This window comes from Octodon degus, unplaced genomic scaffold (genome assembly GCF_000260255.1).
Source record: "Octodon degus isolate 3935 unplaced genomic scaffold, OctDeg1.0 scaffold00058, whole genome shotgun sequence".
Lineage (NCBI taxonomy): Eukaryota > Metazoa > Chordata > Mammalia > Rodentia > Octodontidae > Octodon > Octodon degus.
The window spans coordinates 2,020,183-2,026,587 of NW_004524634.1; positions in this window are offsets into that span (position 1 = coordinate 2,020,183).

Below are 6,405 nucleotides of genomic sequence, written 5' to 3' on the forward strand. Positions count from 1 at the left end.
ATAAATAAATAAATAAATAAATAAATTTTTAAAAGGCAAAGACTTCTTGAATAGAACCCCAGACAAGAAATAGTATCAAGAATCAACCACTCAGATTGTATCAAATTTATAAGTTTCTGCCAGCAAAAGAAACAACCAACAGAGTGAAGAGACAACTTACCAAACGGGGAAAAAAATTGCCAGCTATTCCTCAGAGGACTAATATCTAGAATAAATACAGAACTAACATTGATTAGCCTTCCCAAAATAAAAGATTCAATCAAAAAATGGCCAAGTGAAATGAATAGACATTTTTAAGAAGCATAAATGGCCAATAAATACATTAAAAAATTCATTATCTCTGCACATTAGAGAAATGCAGATTTCTCTAAAACCACACCAAGATTACTTCTTACCCCAGAAAAAATGGCTATTATGAAATCAAACAATAACAACTGCTGGCAAGGGTGTAGGGAAAGGGAACCTTTTTTTTTTTTTTTAAGAACATCAACATTTATTTAACATGATAAAAAAGAAATGAGATATGAACATTTGCATTTAAATAATAGTAAGTAGCCTTTAATATATTACATGTGCTCATTGTATAATATATACATAATGAACATAATTACATTTGTATACAAACTAGGTACTGGATTTGAAGACCTGCTTATTGCTGTACACATCTATTCCAATGAAGTATAATCCAGTACTCCAAGATACCTACACTTTTAATTGTTTTTTTAAGAAAAGTAAGCGGTAACATTTGTGTTTAAGCTGGCGAGCGGCAGTAACTGCTGACATTGCAATCTGAGAAAGAATTATAGCAGAAAACAGGACATACTTCACTTAGCAGTAAGAAAATGGCACATTTTAAATATATATATAAAATTTTTACAAATCAAAATAAAAAGTGAAATAAAGCACTGCAGTAGCCAGAATGGTGAGGAGGAAAAAAAAACAAACAAACAAACAAACTTCATTGGAAATAGTAACTAACTCTGTGTACCAAAAAGCAAAAAGCAATATAAATTCGCCTAGACTTAAGAAACATCAGATCTGGAGACGGCAACTGAGGAAGCCCTGGCGAAGGCTGCGGGCAGAGCAGCACTGTCACCTGTGGGCTCGGGGGTGGCAAGCTGCGTGGACATGTGGTGCGGAGTGCGCGTGGGCCTTAAAGCTGCTCTGGAACGAACGTTTTCCAGAAGTGATAAAATGATGCTCTGGGGTCAAAAGCATCAGAACTATGAATTTCATAGATTTAAGGTACACTGTACAGTATCTTCTTACACTGCTGAAGGGCCACGAACGGTTTCAACAGAAGTCAGTGGAGTTCCAAGTTACACACACATGAAGTGCGAGCCTTCTGTCAGCTGCGGTTGGGTAGACGGCACTGGCGACGCCGAGGACTCTGGAGACCGGGACAGACTTTTCACTGCCGGTGTTTGGCTTTCTCTAGAAACCACAGGCATTGACTCCTGAGAAGTAACAGGGCTTTCTTCTTCGTGAATGCCGTCCTTCGTGTCCTCCTCACAATGGTCTTCTGGTTTACAGTTTGGGATTTGCGTCTCATCTTCAGGGCTGTATGTTACTTCCTCGGTCATCTTTTCTTTACTTTCTTTATTCGTCACTTCCTCAGAATGTACTCCATTTGGCTCAGGTGTAGAAATCGCTTCATCAAAAATACTTTCTGTTCTTTTAAACTCTTGGTTACCATCTGTATTTGGGGGCTCAGCTTCTTTTAGTCGGACAGGTTCCACAGCAGGAGTGTCAGGAGTGTCATAGTTTGGTTTTACGTCATTTTCTCTACTGACATCGTCCAACTCCTTAATGTTGTCCCTCTGGGTCTGCAGGGCCCTGCCTGGAGTTTCCCTCAGGCTTGCAGGGCTCTGTGAGGAGCCCAGGTCAGTGGACCCAGGGACGGGAACGGCGATGGGGACAGCGAGTGCCCGCTTCCACTCCCGCAGGCAGGCCTGCTGGTGGCGCCGGATGCGCTCCAGCTGCTCCTCCACCGTCATTCGCGGCCGGCCACTCTCCACTAGGCACAGTTGCTCCCAAGGGAACCTTTTTGATTGTTGATGGGAATTAAAACTAACACAACAACTATGGAAATAAATATCAGGGTCTCTCAAAAAACTTAAAATAGGGCTGGTGAGATGGCTCAGTGGTCTAAAGCACCTACTTAGAGCAAGCTTAGCTGAAGCACAGGGACCGCGGTTCAATCCCCCAGCACCACATGTCAGCCAGCCCTGCCCCCTGGTGGGCTGAACTGGCCACACACACACATAAATAAATAAATTAAAAAAAAAACTTAAACTAAAAATTCCATTTTACTTATACATCCCCCTTCTAGGTGTCCTCACAAAAGAGTTAAAGTTACCATGCCTCAGTGACATATACATTCCCATGGGTATAGCAGCACAATTCCTAATAGAATATAGCTAAATCTTGAAAGTAGCCTATATGTCCCTCAACAGAAAGAAAATGAAGGGCTGGCCAAATAGCTCAGCAGATTGAATCACCTGCAAGCAGGTGCAGGGGTCCAGGGTTCAATCCCTGGACCTGCGATGCAAACACTTTGTAGACCCTTCCCTAAAATAAAAAAAAACTTTAAAAACCATAAAGAAAATGTGATATTTGTACACAGTGGGGTGCTACTTTGCCATGAAGAAAGATAAACGAGTCATTTGTAGAAAAATTAATTCACTTTGAAACCATAATGTTAGGTGAAATAACATTAACGCGACAATCTTAAATATCACATCATTTCTCTTATGTAAAAAGACCCAAAATAAAGGATAGACAATATTAGATCTTTCTAGTTAGATCTTTCTCCTATGGAAAGGCGATTGAGAGATGAAAAAGCAGGAGAAGGGCTTGGAAAAAGAATCAAGATTGCCACATATATGTACCAACTTGTCATAAGGAATACAATCATTATATATTGGAAACATGTGCTAATAAAACTAAAACTGAAAATAATAACGAAGTTGAAGGGGAAAGCATCCTAGAGTACCTATATAAATGAACCATTGGTTTAAGCTAATAGAAATAGTCATTGCTCACATTTGTGGAACCCTATATACTTCAGGATTTTCATGTATAACTAATAATAGTCATAAGATCACGATGAAATCAGTACTGTATGTTTCTGCCCTAACGAACATAAAAGGAAACTGAGCAACAGAGAGGTTGAGTAACTTGCCCAAATTCTCATAGCTAATGAGTAGAGAAGCAGGCTATGCAATCAGGCATCTGGCTCCAGTTCACCCCTGCAGCAAATTACCCCTCTCATTTCCTTAGATGTAAGGTACTTACTGGGGAGTTATTTGACCTGCAATAAATGGAAAACCAATTCAGTTGTTGTTACAGCAGCAGCATTTTTGTGCATTTTTATTACAACACCTGCTGCTAATAAATTGCTGCGCTGTGGCCCATAGGAAGGTAAGCCAGAGCGAGAGCTCCATTCCCTGCCAGTACAAGCCGTGGTCACAGGGAGCTGTCCTTCAGCGCCGGGCAAGCATGTGCCCTTTCCAGATTTGCATTCTGCTCAAACTGCCCTCCCATTTCCACATCCTAGCTCAGATTGGAAAGCCTGGAGGCAATCTCGGATTGTACCGCAGCTTGGGCCTGGCCATCCAGATGATCCAGAACGCACTGTAATTATTAATCATTTCCGACTGACCCTGGGATAAAGCTACTAATTTTATTTTGTCTTGTTTTATTTTTTCTGTATTTAGCACAGGGTCTAGACGATCTCACTACACAGATAAGACTCATAGTGAACCTTCTGTTTTCAGCCTCCCTATCGCTGGGAATACAGGCATGCACAACCAGGTCCTGTCTCCATCAGTGGGACGGGGCCAAAAGCTACTAATTTTAGAGAATGCACAGACCCTGCACAATGCACACATCCTCAGAAATGCCAAGGGCATGGGAGGCCTGTGATGGAACACCATGAGCTCACACTGAGGGACGCCATAAAGAACCAGCATGGTAAACTCATCTGGTGTCTGACAGGGAAATGACTGAAGACATTGTCCCAAATGCTATATTTAGAAAAAGTTCCTCTCTGATCTTAAAATCAAGAATTGATGTATTTTCCTCAAGAAGCTTTAATTTTGTGCTTTCATATGCTGGACACATGTTTTTTTGTTTTTTGTTTTGTATTTTCCTGCACAGTCTTTTTTTTTTTTTTTTTTTTTTTTTTTAATGCATTTGGTACAGAGTCTCACTACACAGCTTGGACTCACAGCAATCCTCCTGTCTTCAGCCTCCCCAGAGCTGGGATTACAGGCACGCACCACTATGCTTGGTCTCGGTGGCCAGCTCAGCAAGCCCAGGGGCAGAGATGTCTTGGCTTGTGATACCTGGGATCGAACCTGGGTCCCTGCACTTGCCTAAGCAGGCACTGAGTTCACAGAGCTATCTCGCCAGCCCACAGTTGCCTTGTTTTTGTTTCTTGTTCTTGTTTCTGTTTTTTTGTTTGTTTAATGTATTTTTTGAATTATTTTTTAGGGGAGGTTTTATTTTTTTGGTTTTGGTGCCAAGGATCGAACCCAGGATTTCCAGCTTGCTAAGCAAGCATTCTACCACTGAGCCAAATCCCCAGCTCCTGCTGCATAGCTCTTATCACAATTTGTAGTTATAGATTTGTTTGATAGATTTCTGGATGAATGTGCATTTCTTACATTCCTCTTTAAGTACCAAGAGGGCAGAAACCATGTCTATCTGTGTCACCCCTTTGTTCCTAGCACCTCTCCACAGAACCTGGTATGCAACAAATTCTCACTGAACGTTTGTTGAGTGAACAAGTGAGTGAACAAGTTAATGAAATGAATAAAACATAGGAGCCATGAACCGGTCAATTATCTTTCTGCATACCTGCTAGGAGGTTTAGAGCTGGGTTTGTTTCCATCCCTGCCAGGGCCTCTACCCTGAGGTTCCTTTTTGCTTTCCTTTCTATTTCAATGTTATATTTTATGAGTCCTGGCAAATGTTTCTAAATCCCTTGTGGAACAAAGTAGGAGACAGATAAATATATTTTCCAAAGTCTTTTTTATATATATTTAAAATCTTAACACTAAACCCTCTACCAACAAACACATTTGATCATCTGTAAACCTTAATAGCTGATGTGTGCTAACTCCAGCACTATACTAACATTTAAAGCAAATTCCAACCCAAGCCCAAGAAGCCACAGATGGTACTATCATTTCAGGCACCACTGTGTATTGTGCGGGGGACAAACACATTTCTAGTAGGGGGTGATGCAATTTGAACAGAAAAGAACATAGGATATAACAGGATACATTTATCACCCCAGCCACTTGGGAGGCTGAGGCAGGAGGACGACAAGTTCAAAGCCAGTCAGGGTAACTCAGCACAACAGTCTGTCTCAAAATAAAATTTAAAAGTGGATGGGAGGGGCTGGGTAGATGGCTCAGTGGAATAAGCGCTTCCCTGGCAAGCACAAGGGCCTGAGTTCAATCCCCGGTTCCGGAAAAAAAAGTGGATGGGAGTGTAGTTTGGTGGTAGAGCCCTTGTTTAGCATGCATGAGGCCCTGAGTTCAATCCCCTGTACCCACACTTCAAATAAAAAAGAATGAACATAGGGAATTCTACGAAATTGTTGTGGGTGTGGGATCAAAGGATGATTGATTTTATTTGGTTTTCAGAATGTGTTGACCTCATAGTCACAATAAAAAATTTGCTCTTACTTGAGCCCTACATGGGAGAAAGTGCTGAGGAGGGCTGGGCAAGATCCTAGTTTGTAGGCACTGAGAAAAGTCACATCGCAAAAAAAAAAAAAAAAAAAAAAAAGAAAAAGAAAGAAAGAAAAGTCACATCGCTTTACAGGATGAAGGTAGAATGTCAGAAAGTAAAACTATCAAATGGTGTAACCCCCTTTTTAAAATCTAACGTGTGTTATCCATCTGTTAGTGGGCTGTGTTGTTGGCAAGGCTGACATTTCACAGCAGCCTCTGTGCCTCTGTGGTCATGCTCATCTATAAAGCACTTTTGCTTCAAATATTCATCACCTTTTTTTCCCCCCTTAAAACAGAAACATAACTTTCAAATCCCACTAATGCAAAAACCCCTTACCATGCCAGTTGAATATCTCAGGAATCCCAACTAGCCCACAAACTCAGGTGAAAGAACTGGGCTTCCGCCAGGGTGCCACCCAACCCCTTCTTAGGGCTTAGTCAGAAAGATCCCCCACTGGAAACTCAGATTTGATTTCTATTATTTATAAGGCTCATTTGAGTCAATTGAATCTTCGATGACAAAATGCCAGAGGAGGGAAGGGTGGGCGTAAAGAAACCAATGGATAATAATTGTGTGTCATAGATAAATGACAATTTTTTTAAAGAATTGGATAGGGTGTAGGCTGGGACTTGCTTTTTAAAAATTTATGCATTTATA